The following is a 15,718-nucleotide window of genomic DNA, read 5'->3' on the forward strand; positions in this document are numbered from 1 at the left end:
ATAAATGAATGAATATATAAATATATCTATTCATGTGTGGTTAAATAATTAACCAGAGGGCTACCGCTGTTAATAAACGCATCGCGCTCTTGAATGCAGCTTTGTTGCAAAATATTGCGTAATCGTCGTTTCCACCGGTAGCATAAAACCGCGCAGCAGGTCTTGAACGTCCCCTCTAGCTTCTCATTGTGCAGCTGAGGAAACGTCGCAAGGTTCCGCCGACGTCGGTATGAAATGGCAGAAACTGCCTGTGTCACGGAAGCTGAAAGATTAGGTTACGACGAAGCCACACTTGCATATTGCCGGGATCCCGGCCTGTTAGTCTGAGGGCTATCGGGGTGTCTCGAAGAAGGAATTAGGCGTTGTTTTGTCTGCACAACCGCCCAGTTTCGGTGTACGGCGGGCAGCGAGCGGCTGCGACTGCGGGTGGACACTGTTGGAATCATCAGGAGAGGGGTGAGCTCGACGTCTATTGTTTTTCATCCTGATTAAACGTGTTGCTGTCGTTATTGTCAACAGTTGGTAGGTGGGGATGGCTACTGCCAAATTTGGGTCACGTTTGGAACCGTGAATAGGTGTTTGCTTCCACACGCCGCTACGGCAGATAGGACAGGTCTGGCCTAACTGGTACTTGGCAACCAGGCTGAGCAGATACTCAAACATACTACAGTACTGTTTTCCCGTTTAGGTTGCATTCTTACCATAAAGTATGAGCATTATCCCGTGTGTGTTTAACAAATGCAGCGATACACTATAGACTACTGCATACAAAAGACCTGCCCGTGTAAACAAATTCACCCACTGGTAGTTTTTGCATGCTGTGCACTAAATGGTCAAGATGGTTATTTTTAAAGAAGGGCAAAAAGTTCTCAATTTTCCAATTTTTAATTTGTGAAGTAGATAGTATATAGAATGTGTGTATATATATATAATATATATGTGTGTGTATGTGTATGTATAGTAGGGTTCAGTGTCTTTGCCCAAGGACACTTTGACAGTAGGCAGGTGTAGCCAGGAATCGAACCCGTAATTTAGGGTTTGGTGATTTTGAGATTAGTGCTCCAATGAGTAATCGATTTACTCGAGTAATTTGATTAGGAAAAAACGCTTTTAGTCAAATTTGTTGCTTTGAGTACAGTATTTGTTTAATTAGAGTGGCGTTGCAATGGTTTGTTTTGAAAGTGTTTGCATTTGGTGCTGTTAATTTGGGTGGATACACTGCCCTGTACAGTGGTATGAAAAAGTATCTGAACCTTTTGGAATTTCTCACATTTCTGCATAAAATAACAATCAATGTGATCTGATCTTTGTTAAAATCACACAGATAAAAAAAAGTGTTAGCTGTAACTAAAACCACCCAAACATATATAGGTTTTCATATTTTAATGAGGGTAGTCTGCAAACAATGACAAAAGGGCTAAAAATAAGTAAGTGAACCATCCTGTTGCTGCAGATCACTCTGGCACATCGATCAGGACTAATCTTGGCCCATTCTTCTCTACAAAAATGCTGTAGTTCAGTCAGATTCCTGGGATGTCTGGCATGTATCGCTGTCTTTAGGTCATGCCACACCATCTCAATGGGGTTCAAGTCAGGACTCTGTTTTGGCCTCTCCAGAACGTGTATTTTGTTCTTCTGAAACCATTCCGAAGTTGATTTACTTTTGTGTTTTGGATTATTGTCTTGTTGCAGCATCCATTCTCTTTTTTGCTTCAACTGTCTGACAGACGGCCTTCGGTTTTTCTGCAAAACATCCTGATAAACGTTTGAATTCATTCTTCCACTAATAATTGCAAGTTGTCCAGGCCCCGAGGTAGCAAAACAGCCTCAAATCATGATGCTCCCTCCACCATGCTTCACGGTGGGGATGAGGTATTGATGTTGGTGAGCTGTTCCATTTTTCCTTCACACATGACATTATGTGTTACTCCCAAACAATTCAACTTTGGTTTCGTCAAACCACAAAATATTTTGCCAAAACGTCTGAGGAGTGTCCAAATACCTTTTTGCGAACATTAAACGAGCAACAATGTTTTTTTTTCGGACAGCAGTGGCTTCCTCCGTGGAGTTCTGCCATGAACACCGTTCTTGGCCATAGTTGTACATATAGTTGATGTGTGCGCAGAGATATTGGACTGTGTCAGTGATTTCTGTAGGTTTTATCAGACACTCTAGGGTTCTTTTTTACCTCTCTAAGTATTCTGCGCTGAACTCTTGGCGTCATATTTGGTGGACGGCCACTCCTTGGGAGAAAAGCAACAGTGCCAAACTCTACATTTGTAGACAACAACTCTGACTGTCGATTGATGAACATCCAGACTTTTAGAGATGGTTTTGTATTCTTTCCCAGCTTTATACAAATCAACAATTGTTGATCGCAGGTCTTCAGACAGCTCTTTTGACTGAGCCATGATGCACCTCAGACAATCCTTCTAATCAAGACAGTTCTTACCAGGTGTGTGTTTTATAGTGGGTAGGGCAGCTTCAAACCATGCATCAGTGATTAGGCACACACCTGACTTGAATTGTTTGGTAAAAATCGGTTTCAATTGGTCTTTAAAGAGCTTACGACACCAGAAAAAAAGTCTTAAATGGCATTATTATGTGAATTAGAATCATATTTTGAGACGATTCGACCATATACAACAATTTAGCAAAGCGCAGATGACGAGAAATTAGTCTTTTAATCTGCCGGTTAGCCACGCCTACAATTATAGGGCTTTAGCGTCCCCAACAGGTGGATGACGTCAGCGGTAGACTAGGCTCATCGGTTTTACTATTCAGCCCATTGAGGGGGAATTGTTCAGAACGAGGAAAACGAGACGAAGAGAGCTGCAAAATGTCATTGTTTCAGTCTCTCTACTCCCAATATTTTTACAGGATATTCTTTTTATCCAAGTATTTTCCCCAATAGCTATATAAATGGCTTGAGAAGGACCAGTCAGCCCGTCGAGGGGGAACTATTCACAATGAGGAAAACGCGACGAAGAGAGCAGCAAAATGTCATTGTTTCTGTCTCTTTACTTCAATATTTTTACAGGATATTCTTTTTATCAAAGTATTTTTCCCCAATAGCTATATAAATGGCTTGAGAAGGACCAGTCAGCCCGTCGAGGGGGAACTATTCACAATGAGGAAAACGCGACGAAGAGAGCGGCAAAATGTCATTGTTTTTGTCTCTTTACTTCAATATTTTTACAGGATATTCTTTTTACCCAAGTACTTTCCCCAATTGCTAAATAAATGGCATGGCCATGACAAATAACTTGTGCTAAATGGAATATAAAATAATAAAAATCCATTTATTCAAGACGACATGGCAAAATTACTCCATAATGGTCAAAACAGTCGACTTTACCTTTACTGTCACACCTGCCGAACGATATTTTATGACACCTAAATCGGACATATGTCATTTCCCTTCCCCGGCTTCGGAGAATGTAATCAGACCAGAAGGAGTGACAGCTAGCCGACATGCTAACCCGAACCGAGGGATGTTTCAAAGTCTTCGAAGTGGAAAATCACACATAACTAGCCTGCATTATTTGACATGACGACCCGGTTGTCGAGTTTCTTTGCGGATCGGCAAACCGCCCGGCGGAGAGCAATTTACAGTTCATTCCCTGGAGGAGGGTGGCTGGAATTGTTGTGTAGCTAACGTGCTAACAGCTAACTGCTAATGAGCGTGAGGATAGCTTTTTACATGCCTATCAATGATCAAACGTAAGTAGTCCTTTATTTAAAGGAATTTTATAGTGTTTACTTTGTAATCACTGTATTCGTATTTGACATAATACAAAACAAGATGTTTACTCACTTCCTTGTAAGTCCAACAGTCCCACAGTAAATATCCACGGTGAATGGGAACCTTTTGAAACTCCAAAAAGGCGCATACGCCTCTCCCGCATACAGAATGATTTTTCTGCAGCCGTTTGGCTGGCGTGATGCAAAAAATAAAAGTATTAATCCGCAAAATCAGCTGAATCCTTCGTCCTCATACACAACAGTACACTGTAGCGTGAAGAGGACGTCTTCTACCGTACACGTCACAGCGCCCTCCTCCTCAATGCGAGACCGAAGCCGGAAGTCACTCATTTTCCTGGCGCGGGATTCAAAAAACTAAATAAATATAGCGATCGCTTCCACACACATCCAAGCGGTCCATATCATTCAGGAGCATAAAATACCGCGTGTATTATGAAATAAACATGCTTTTTCGTGTCACAAGCACTTTAAGTCTCCTTAGGCAGAGGGTTCAATTACTTACTTTTCCTCCTCCTGTCGTTGTTTGCATGCTAACCTCATTATACTACAAAAACATATACATTTTTGGGTGGTTTTGGTTAAAGCATACTGTTTTTAGATCTGTGTGATTTTGACAAAGATCAGATCACATTTGATGGTGATTTTATGCAGAAATGTGAGAAATTTTGAAAAGGTTCAGATACTTTTTCATACCACTGTATTAGTTTAATTAGAGTGGTATTGCAATGGTTTATTTTGAAAGTGATTTCATTTAGTTTTATTGATGAGATATGTGTTTGAAAGATTTGTTAAAAGCACTGTAAAAACGTGAGCATTTTACAGCATTTAAGCTAGCTGACTTTTGCGATGCAAGTTAGCCAGTTGTTCTCTTGTTGTACTTAGATTCTCATTTATTTATATTTTTTGATACCATTTGAGGCGAAGCTCAGGTATTTTAATTTATTTTTAAATGAAAGTGCTATTCTGCATAGTTTGAAGAAACATTTGGGAATTTTATTTTGTATTCTTTTGAAAGTGTAATCTTAGCAAGCATTTGTTTGACATGTCCTAAAATCTATTCTGCAACGCATTAAATGTTTCGAATCCAATTAGTCTAACTACGGTAACTAGTTGATAGATTAATTGACTACTAAAATAATTGATAGCTGCAGCCCCATTTTAGTTCGATCACAGTGATCAGCTGCTATTTAACATGGTGCTGATAGAAAGTGATTAGTGTGGAACATTTTCAACAGTCCCTTCAGAGTCCAATTTGGTTTTCGACTCTTCGAGCAGTTTATTACAGTCCAGATAAGGCAAAAGAATATTGAACGTAATGTGCATGTAATGTGCAAAAAAAAAAAAAAATATTGTTTGGTTAGATCGCCACAAATCGATGCAATATTTTGCATTTGCATTGATGTCAATTCAATTGTGCTTGACGTATAGATATATCGATCCTGATCAATTATTTGCTACATATACAGTATTAAAATTAGAATGGGGAAATGGCCACGCCACAATGAGTTAGTGTTTGGTTTTGTTGGGTTGTTGTAGTGGTCCGTAACCCTTCTCCATGGGTTGCATACATTATTTTCCCTTGTTATGGAGCCATTGATTAAATGAAGGCCCTCAGCTGTATCCCTCCCGACACTCAGTCATGATTCCTGGAATGTACTCATCATTCAATTTGAGTCGTTACATTCCACACATAATTTTTGCCGATACAAATTCATGTACCAACATGAACAGCAATAGAAAATCTTCTGTTTTTTGATAACACACTCCTGTTCTGAGTTTTGATGTTGATATACTTCTTAGTATTTCCCATCTGTCTTGGTATAGGCGGACTCACTAGAAGGAAGAATTTTAACCTACCAAAGCGTTTCGCATGTTGCTTTGGCAATTCTTTGACACAGTGAGAAGCTGGCACCTTTAAATTGCCGTGTGCAATTAGGTGAGAATAATATCAAAGAGGTGATTAGCCGATGTCAACTCCACTACAAAAATTATAAAGCCCGTCTACCCCCTGTAGTAAATGGAGGTTTAACCAGGGGTGAAAGTGGGCCCAAACGTTCTGATAAGCTGTACCAGTAAAAGATTTGGGGCTGGAACGGTGCTTTGATCCTGAAAATAAGACTGCAGCTGCTAAAACCCCATGTTAAAACAAACCTGCCAGGTCTGCCACACACACATCTTCAAAAACAAAACAATCTACTTATGTAATCTAATCTTATTTGCATACACTAGGTTTAACAACAAGCCTAATAAAGTGCTTTTGTAGCGTCATCCATTTCCACTGATATTAATTATGTATGGAGTTCTGCCCAGCAGTGTATCTGAGTCGCGTCGACGCTACACGTCACTTCCGCTCATTAATATTCATGATGTTAGCAACTGTTGCTAAGGGGGGACACGCTACCGTTTGTCCCCAATAGTAAATGAGTGCAAATAGTGTACGGAGGAGATGTTTACAGAGCTAAACCTACCAATTCCCTCCGAAAAGGATGTCACTGGTGCCAAATTAACTGATAAAGACAGGGAAAACCATACAAATGTACAGTTAAAGAGATGGCTTGAGTGTCGAGGGCTGCAAAAGAGCCGAGCTGATCCACACCTTTTTCCTTACGCCACTGACAATGACGTTCTCCTGTTTCAACAATCTATCCTTTACAACCATATGCCCTGTCTTTCTTATATATTATATCCTCTAGTTGTCGTACGTCTCTGACCGTTCTTGGGGTTAATTTATATTGTTTGTTTTGTGTAGTGATCACAAATGCTACTCAGTGACAGCGAACGAACACTTTAAACGTTTTTATTAATAACAAATCTTAATTCTATTAATTTATTTACATTTCCCTCTTACTAAAGTTGTTTCTTTACAACAGAAAAGGTAACAATGGTGGCAGTCAGATACCACTTTAATTTTTTTCAGGTTGTTCATTGTCAGACAGAAGCAGCACGGCAAAACGCCAAAAAATAAGTAAATATATCAAAATGGCTTACCTCTTCCAGGGACGCTTTGGCAGGCAATGTGTCGGGATCGTCATTTTGTAGGACCATGACTCCCAACAAAACTTTTACTGCATATGAGAGTGAATGATGCTGTCGTTAAATTGGTCTTTCGGACATCCGCACAAGCTAATCCATTGTTCACATTTTTTCCTTTGAGTCTTTGGTTTCGGGAAACCGTCTTTCATATGTGGACGGTCGTAATGTCTAGAGTCGTTTCTACAAGTTCCATAGTAGCAGTGTTTGGTCAGCATGTTCGTTTTTGAAAGATTACTGGACAAAACTAGCAGAAATATAATGGTTTGTACGCGAGGGTGTGTCTATAATTTCCTACTTTCGCTTAACGACGCGATGTCACGGTCTAAAAATAGCATTTGTGCGGTACGCTATTGGCTGACAGACTGACATGTGATCAGCCTGGATAGTAAGCGCTGATTGGTTCAAATTAACATGTTTCCTGGAAAAACAAAATGAAAAAAAGAACAAACCAGAAAACTAATTGACAAGTTGTTCAATTAATGCAGTAAAAACAGGACAATGCAACAGATAATTGATCAGATCTTTTAGGAGAAAGGAGAGTTGATGAGGCTTATTTGCAGCGGTTCAGAGCATCTTACCTGTTAATGTGCAATTGTGCACAATTGGACTTATTTTTGTTCATTTATGTTAGGCTACATATTTATTTCCATGTATTTTAAAAAAGTCAATGTTTGCATTATGTTTTAAAATATATTCCATTTCATTTAATGTAGGAGTCATTTTGTACCTATATGCTAATTATAGCTTTATTATTAAAATAATAAGTCAGTGTTTATATTACCTTCAATTCTGTGATCTTACGTTATGTCCAGGGGTGCACATATTTTTTTTGCCCAGGTTCTCATAGGAGGACCTGGAGATGTGACTTGGTCCTCATTGAGCTTGAGAGCCGACCCGCCTGATGCGATAAAATTATGACAAGCTTTACTTAGAGCCAATTACCTTTAATTAATTATATAAACAATTAACGCTTGATTAACATCAACTGGCACAAAAAAAGTGCCATTACTTTGAAGTGAAATGTAAAGAAATAAACATAAAAGCACTAATTCAAAATAAAGGGCATTCATATGCGGCTCCCACATTAGCTCCAAGCCTTTGTAAAAGTGAGATGTCCTCATCATAAGAGCTCATTGAACGTGCATGTTTAGCTTTGTGAAATGCGAGCAAAAACACGTTTGTCAGTGCATGGTGCTGTTCTTCAATAACTTTTTTCCGCCACTTGTCCATAGGGCGAGTGGGGTCCTGTGTGACATCGATAGTTTGCTTAATTGCCACATGCTGTTTTTTTTCGTGCTATTCAAAGTTTGGATGGCTAAAATTCTTTGACCCTACATAAAATGCGCTGCTCTTATTAACGACATTGGGATTCTCCCGGCAAATGTTGCACCACATTTCCGTGCGAGCAACATTTGCTTCTAGCCATGGTACCTCCTGCAGCCACTTTTCAGCAAAAGTCCTTTTTTTCCCGGTAGCTCCAGTGACATCTCTGTCGTCTGTCTGTCTTTTGACGGGAGCAGGGGAACACAGAAATAATTACTCAGTGGGGCCCGCCTCTTTGACATTTTGAGAAGTGATTTTCTCGTGTCCGCCGCAAATACAGTGGTCAGCCATCCGTACGCAAAAGTGTATGGAACCCGTTGAGGGCCAGCGCGTTTGTCTGCGTCCAGTGCGCATGCGCGCATGCGGACCACTTATGTGCACCCCTGGTTATGTCCTAAAGTAGTTAAAATTGAGCTTTTGCATTTAGATATGAGGAAATGGGGGGGGGGATAAAAATTAGGAGATGGAGGTTTGGGTTACTGATGTTTTTTTTTAACTGTTATTTTGAACATCATTAAAAAAAATACAATTTTGAATGAAAATCAGTTCATTCGCAATTTATACAATTATTGTAAAAATAGCATACGAGAATGTGATATCAGACAGCAGAGCTCCGGAGCCTCACTAAACTTTCACCCAACATTACGGCTTTCAGACAGGCTTTCTCCCGCTGTCCTCTGTAATTCCAACTCCAATAGCGTATCTTAAAGTTCCTGCAGTTAAAAAGCTCATAGTTTGATCTCGGGATCGAGCTGATGGTCCGCCGCGAGGCGAGCCATCGCCTCCAGCCCCAGCCTCTCGGCCGCCCCTGGGTAGAACAACATAGTCTCGATATGTCCATCAACGTACAGTAAGTGTTGCTGTGTGGCACATCAACTTATCTTCCCTTGCCTAACTGCGTTTTCCACCTGTAAACAAACGAACAAAAAACTTGTACCACTTGCATTTATAATTGTGCCTTCTACACGTACTGATTAGCAACAGGCTAGCAGCAGATACAGTAGTTGTAGTAAATAATATTAAAGATCATCATAATTGCAATCATCATTGTAATAACAATATCAAAGGCAACAAGTCGTTTCATGCACAAGAGTTTAGCTTTGGTATTTTTTGAGCACCGGACACATAAAAATGCAGGGATAAGAAGAACATACCTCCCATAACACAGCGGCAACATGGCTACAAAAACACCCGGTCTTTGTGGTGGCACGAGCTTGGTTCCACACTGGCCATCATGAACATGTATTCCTCGCCTTTCGTGATGATGGCAGATGGATGCGGTATTTCCAAATTGTCTTTTTAAGGGATATTGATGAGTAATGTTACTCATAGACTTCATAACTTATTGACATGACACAGGAAACGGGGCCGATTCGTAGTGGGCCTATTTTTAAAAACTTCAAATTCAAATATTTACAAAACCAAAGCGCTGCTACTGACCATAAACCAAAACAGGCTCCTAACTTAGCCGTATACGAGTCTCCATGAGCAGCGGCATCAAAAAATTCAAAGTCGTTCCCTTATAAAATCCTGTTTAATTATTTTTTATACAACACAACTTAAAATGGATATAAAAGACTCAGATTTTAAGCTTTTAGTAGCTTCTTAGGGAGACCTGACTCACACATAATCTTGGCTCAGCACTTGGATATGATGTACACTTTGTAAATATGAATGTGTGTGTGAATAAATTGAATTGAATTTTACACTAGATGCACAAAAATCACCAAATGCAGAGATAATCACCTATATTTTCAGCATCAGTTGCAATATTTAACATATACGTTTTTGACCAAAATAGCAACATTTTTTTTTTTTTTATTTACTGCAAGTTTTCAACAGTTAATAAGTCACTCAATTTAACATCAGAAACTTAATACTTGAGGAAAACATGCAGAATCAATTCTAAATAATATTTAAATAGATTATTAATAAATTCTATATACAATCACAACTTATTATAGAATAGAATAGCCCTTTATTATCATTATACACTATATACTGTTAGTGAATGAGGCTAGCGGCCGCCTGGCGTAACAGGAGCTTTTCTGGTGAAAATTCTTGTGAATAAATGCTTAAATCCCCGAATTCTTCATAGATATGGACCGAAAACAGTCTCGATTCTTGGTTAAAGCAAAGAAACCGTTCAATAAGCGTTTATTTTAGGTATATTGATGAAGTGCAATGCTACTGTGTTAGTGATGAGGCTAGCGGCCGCTTGGCGTAAACGCAACTTTTGTGGCGAAAATTCCTGTGAATAAATGCTTAAATCCCTAATTTCTTTATAGATATGGACGTAAGGTATGGACGTGGTCACGATTCTTGGTTAAAAGTAAACTATGAGGCTAGCCGGTTACGAATGTTAGCCGCCTCCATGTGTAAACAAAGAAGAAAATTCCTGCGAATAAATGCTTCAATCAGGCATGCATGGTACGAAAAATATAATATTTACCTTGAATCCTCGAACAAATCACTCCTGAGACAATCCTTCCTGTTTGTATGCGGTACAACTTTCGTAGTTAAATCCAATCATAAGTAAATACAAGCTTAAATTCGACATGAGCGTGTGCCGTCTTCGGCTATTACTAAATGAAGGACGCGCAAAGAATGACGAATTTACACGTCAATATTGATGATGTCTATGTGTTACTCCAGCTCCAGTGTTGTTTTGGATTGAGAAATTCTAAAATGGAAGTTGCTTTCACACATAAGGAAGTAAAGCGGAAGTACCTCAGAAACTTGTCTATAAGGGCTACAAAGCATCAAACTTTACTACTGTACAAAGATAACGTGTACTAGACAACATTTTTATAATTTCGAAATTGGATGGAAAAAGATTGTGTTTTTCATATTTTATTTAATGGCTACAAAGCAACAAAATAATCAACATGGACAAGAATATTGACAAAAGAAACACGCCCAAAAAAGTTTTGTAATAAATTGATAAATAATTAATTAAAAAAGTCAAGGGCAATCAGGTGACTTGAACTCGGGTGCAAAAATATATAATCGGGACAACGCTGTCCTCCTTTTGTTCCTGTTTGCTGCTTATTTCACTCAACCAATTGCGGTGTTTGTTCTTTCAAGTCTGGTTTTCTGAAGCATCCTTTAGCAAACAATGATGATGTCTTCCTAAGTTCAATCGATTTTGCTGATTTCTGAGCCCCACTGCTACCATTTGGTCATTAATTTTTTTAGTGCGCGAAATACCTGATGGGTGGTATATCAGGCATGCACATGATTAGAACATTTGGAAACTCAAATAATGATGTGACACATTTGACTTTGAGATGTGGCGTCTTGAGGTTTTGTGTGATTGACTCATCATAAAGCTAGCAGAGCGTACCTGTGGGCTGGTTGGCTCCTTTGCAGACGATCAGGAGGGAGTGGGTGATGTTCTGATAAGAGTTCAAAGAAAAAGAGAAGGCAAAGTTGAGCCGGAGGTCTAAAGTGGAATTTTGAGCAGACAGACAATATGGCATGAATGCAATTAAAACAGACTCACTGGGCCGATAACAGACAATCTTCCAGTTTAGTTTTTACAATAAAACAGTGAATTAGTCTTTGAGTACTTAACAAAAGCTTATAATTTAAAAGGCAAACAAAAAACAACAAGTAACAGACACGTGAAAACACAATATATGGAACTATCATCATTCAGATTAAGTTTGCTTAATGTTCATATTGAGCATTTTAATTTTGTTTAGGCATTCCTTTTCATCATAATTAAAAAACAAGGCTTCATTCATACCCTGTTTGTTACTTCTACCACTGAATGGCAAAATCCAAGCTTGATTCTGATCCAACTGCCAAATTAAGGAATCCGGTTTATCCCTAAACCGCATAATGATGAAATACCTACAAGGTAAAATACCTGCTGATGAAATTGTGGACTTTCCAAATCTGTCTGTGGTATTTTTTTTTTTTTACCAGATTAATAAAGTCAATTAGCTCAACACGTCTTAAAGTATATTAGTCGTTATGTTGATATACTCTCGTCTGCATGATTAAAGTAATGCTGGCCAGGTTTGGAACAAACCAAGTTTACAATCCTACATCTGGAAATTTACTGGTATGTATTGATATATGCTGCAGCATTTCCTGCATGAAGCAGGTTTGATTCCTGACCTAACATCCAGCCCTTGCTGATTTCAATAATAATATATATATATATATATATATATATATATTTTTTTTTTTAAATGGGCAAGTTGGGTTGTGTTTGGCACGCCAAAAACTGTCACAATTGTGAATGACTTGCTGTGGCGACCTGTAATTGGACAAGTCAAAAGTCGCATAGATGAAAACAGTTAATAGTCTGACCATGGATACCAATAAATAAAAAAAGTGCAATGGATGTTTGAAGACTAATTGGTGCTGAAGGAAGGGTTGGTTGTTAGTCACGGAAATGCAGATCACATCAAGTCATGGTCTGAGAAACATCCAACTATCGTAGTCGAGCCATTCTCTTCAACACAATGATCCTAATCCATCTAATGAGTGTTCCTTTCAGAGCCAGTTTGAGAGTCAGCTTTCTGCTTCTACTCATCCACTGCCTATTTCATTCCACCATTGCTTTAAACTTTTAGATACATTTCGGGCATTCACAGTAGTCATGGCTGTTTGATGTTGCAGAGGCTACTTCCTGCTCAACCCCTTTATTTTCTGGCAACATTACTTTCCATCTGTGTATTCAAGAATGTGTGGTTGTAGGTCACACTAAATAAAATAAAATAAAACAACTTCATTAAAATATTTTTTTATATTTCTTTTAGGGCTGCAGCTATCGAATATTTTAGTAATCGAGTATTCTACTGAAAATTCCATCGATTAATTGAGTAATCGGATAAAACTGATTTTTTGGGGGGGTAAAGAGCAATTATAAATATGCATGAGATAACAACACATTTCGACTACGGTAGTATTGAACCATTCTTAGGGGCCGTTTACATGGTGACTCTGAGAATACGAACAATTTCAATTTTGCATTTGCATTTGCGTCTCCATTTGAACAATGTCGCAATTCGGCATGAAAACGATGTAGTATTCATGCCAAGCCCTAGGGGCAGTGCAGATTTACCGGGCGACAGAGAATGATGCACTTTGACCCCACCAAGCTCCCTCAGCCCGGAAAAAAATATGCCCGCCCATTCGAAGCGATGTCATTTTTCTTTTGTTCAAACAGGCACAAAAATTGAAACGTTCAACATTCATTCATTCATTCATTTTCCATGCCGCTTTGTCCTCATATTTAATTAAAAAATATTATTAAAACAGTAAATTAAAGCTGACATTCTGCCATATTTGCTGTTTTTAATGTTTAGTAGCAGCGCTGCGCACGCCCAATGTGACGTGTACGAGTGCTGACGTTAACGGCGCGGTCTCGCGCGGCAGGGGCCTTTGATATGCATGCCGAGGAAGCCCCCCTCAGCCCCCCGCAATCGGATTCTTTCACTTTGGAGGCAGGATTCAGAATTTTTCGTTTTCGCCTTCCGTCTTCGCCGGCACCATATGCACGCGAGGCAAGTCCGCGCTCAGTCATTGCGTCTTTGTGTCGCAGAGTCGCCATGTAAAGTGCCCCTTACGCCGGTAACACACTAGAAACGTCAACTTCGCGTCAACGATCCCGCCGCGATAACGCACCAGTGACGCTCGGCGACAATTTCCAATAGGACGCGTTTCACTAGCAGCACGCCTATGGAGCGGCTCGATCGGTTCACGCGAGGATTGCAAGATCGCGTGAGAATAGCGGGTATTTAAAGGTAATAAAACAACAACACTTTGCCTTTCAGACCCCGCGTATAGGCCAGCTTTCTTTTTGAAAGAAAGAAGAAAAAAGAAGTAATGTGCTAAAGCAATCCTGATGACAAAGATTTTAACATGTATTTTACAAATTAAATGCCTCAATCATTTTTTTTTTCTTATAAACATTTTTCTAAGCTTTATTGATGTTTTTTCTCAAGTTAAAGCACCACGCAGAAATTAATAGATTTAATTGTGTAGCAGGATTTGTGTATTATTTGTGTTTTAGCTCATTTCAATTTATTTTATTTATATAGTAAGTTACGATTGCATATTATTTTGAAAATCGACCGGATCCACCGTATTTTTACACGAGTGACTTCCGGCCTGCCCGATCCTACCTAGTAGTATTTACGCAGGGGGGCCGCGTCTCGCGTAAAAAAACAAACTCTGCTGTTCTTTTCGCGTGCGTCGCGTTTAGCGCTTCTGGGACGCGTCCAACACGCGGCCGCACTGCGACTGGTGTGCATTGGCTGATTGACTTTAACGGCTGCGTTTCGAAGCGTAATCGCAGCGAGATCGTTGATGTGACGTTGACGTTTCTAGTGTGTTACCGCCGTTAGACAATCGATGTCTTTAACCTAGATGTACATTGTTGAAAACAGCCAACAATTGCATCTCAGATTTATAGATTTTTTTTTTTTTATATATATATCTAAAAATGTCATTACGCTTGATAACACACATCACCTAAAAGTTGGTTGTTTTTCCCTAGCGTTTCAATTGAATTTTCATTTGTATCATGCTATTTTTAAGTTCCAGTTAAGTTTTAAGTTTAAATTGTAAGTCCTGATAGGATTTTGAGTTTTTGCAGTGTTCAAAATAATTGTATGATACCTGCTGTGTTGGAGCACATTAGGCACCAGTGCTACTTGGTGTTGTATCCCTCAAAGACTACTGAGCTAAAATTGACAGTTAGCTTTACTATGTTTTCATTTTACACCCTCATCACTCTACAACGCTGTGTTTTTAAAGATTAAATAAAGCCTGTATGAAAGACACGTTAGCTGCGCATCAACAGGAGTCATAATTAATAGAAACCTATCTACGTTACATTAGCAAGGTACAGTAACGTTAATCTTATTTATTAGCGCTACGTTAACTTAATTTCACCTTGTCCTGAGTATCGCTCTTCCACTCTCGGAGTAAACGTGGTGCCTGGCCCTTCGGTGGCGTGGGGGCTGGGTTGCGCGGTGGCGCCGGGCACAGGTTTCAGGGGTCCAGCCGGTGGTACGGAACCGTCGGCGGGGCCGCGGGTAGCTGGGGACGGGCGGGGGTAGTCTTATGCAATCTTTGTTTTACAGTGAATACATGAAACGGTGTTCGCCTTGGTCTCCAGCTTGAAATTCTCCCACACTTTTGACATTTTCTGCTTTTCCTTGGTGCCTTCCTCTTCGCTTTTGTCAGCTTCTTTGTCGTTACCTCTCTATTCTTACATGATTGAAATTAGGAGTGGGAACCTCTGGGCACCTCACGATACGATACAATTCGTGATACAAGGCTTACGATAACGATTATCTCACGATATCACGATGCAGTGATTATCGATATATTGGTCAGAAATTTGATACATGATATTTTACGATACAACTGTTGAAATGAAAAAAAAAAATCAAAATAGAAAAAATACTGTTTAAGTCATTTACTAAACAGTGACACGTTTTCTGTGCAACATTGCTGTAAAATATAAATCTACTGCAAATTGTGCAAATATAGAGGAATCAAACCACAAACACTGATGTCTCTTGGAGAGATCATGATGAATGGCACCCTTAATTTCTTTAAAGTTTTAAAT

At 39.3% G+C, this 15,718-nt stretch overlaps 1 protein-coding gene across 5 annotated transcripts in view; it reads left to right on the forward strand.

The window, feature by feature from the left end:
• The first annotated feature begins 185 nt into the window (after window positions 1–185).
• Window positions 186–15,718, forward strand: part of mapk8b (mitogen-activated protein kinase 8b) — a 51,206-nt gene continuing 35,673 nt past the window's right edge. For all 5 annotated transcript variants that reach the window (XM_057826077.1, XM_057826081.1, XM_057826079.1 and 2 more), the window contains exon 1: window positions 186–456. The gene's annotated coding sequence lies outside the window, so the exon portion shown is untranslated. The remainder of the gene's footprint in view (window positions 457–15,718) is intronic.

This window comes from Corythoichthys intestinalis, chromosome 21 (assembly GCF_030265065.1).
Source record: "Corythoichthys intestinalis isolate RoL2023-P3 chromosome 21, ASM3026506v1, whole genome shotgun sequence".
NCBI classification, from domain to species: Eukaryota; Metazoa; Chordata; class Actinopteri; order Syngnathiformes; family Syngnathidae; genus Corythoichthys; species Corythoichthys intestinalis.